The 400-nt window shown below is 37.2% G+C and overlaps 1 pseudogene; it reads right to left on the bottom strand.

Annotated features, from left to right (window-relative positions):
* The window catches only part of LOC102489579 (40S ribosomal protein S9-like), a 19,296-nt pseudogene that overhangs the window by 1,658 nt on the left and 17,238 nt on the right, over positions 1-400 (bottom strand).

The following is a 400-nucleotide window of genomic DNA, read 5'->3' as shown; positions in this document are numbered from 1 at the left end:
ATAATCCTTTTTTTAAAAAATAATTATTTTATTTAACTTCATTTATTTACTTTTTTTTTTTTTTTTAATTTGATCAGAGAGGGCAGAATGAGAGGGAAAGTGAGAAAGCAAGCTGCCAGGTCGAGAATTCAATCCACCATCAGCCCTGTGGGAGTCCAGCATTCTTAACCAACATGCCACCTTCCAGTCTCAACTTTTTGGTACATGTTCTTCCAAACACATATGCACTGGCAATTTTTTTTTATTTATTATTTTTGCTATAAGACACAAACACTCACCAGAGAGAGAGCGAAAAATCACCCCTCCCAGGGGCGTGACATAACAGAACTCCTTCTACTCTATTCTCCTCTTAGGATTTTAGGCATGCACACACACACACCCAAGATGAATTTCAAGAACC

Source organism: Tupaia chinensis, unplaced genomic scaffold (genome assembly GCF_000334495.1).
Source record: "Tupaia chinensis unplaced genomic scaffold, TupChi_1.0 Scaffold000116_1, whole genome shotgun sequence".
NCBI classification, from domain to species: Eukaryota; Metazoa; Chordata; class Mammalia; order Scandentia; family Tupaiidae; genus Tupaia; species Tupaia belangeri.
This window is presented reverse-complemented; position numbering and strand designations above follow the sequence as displayed.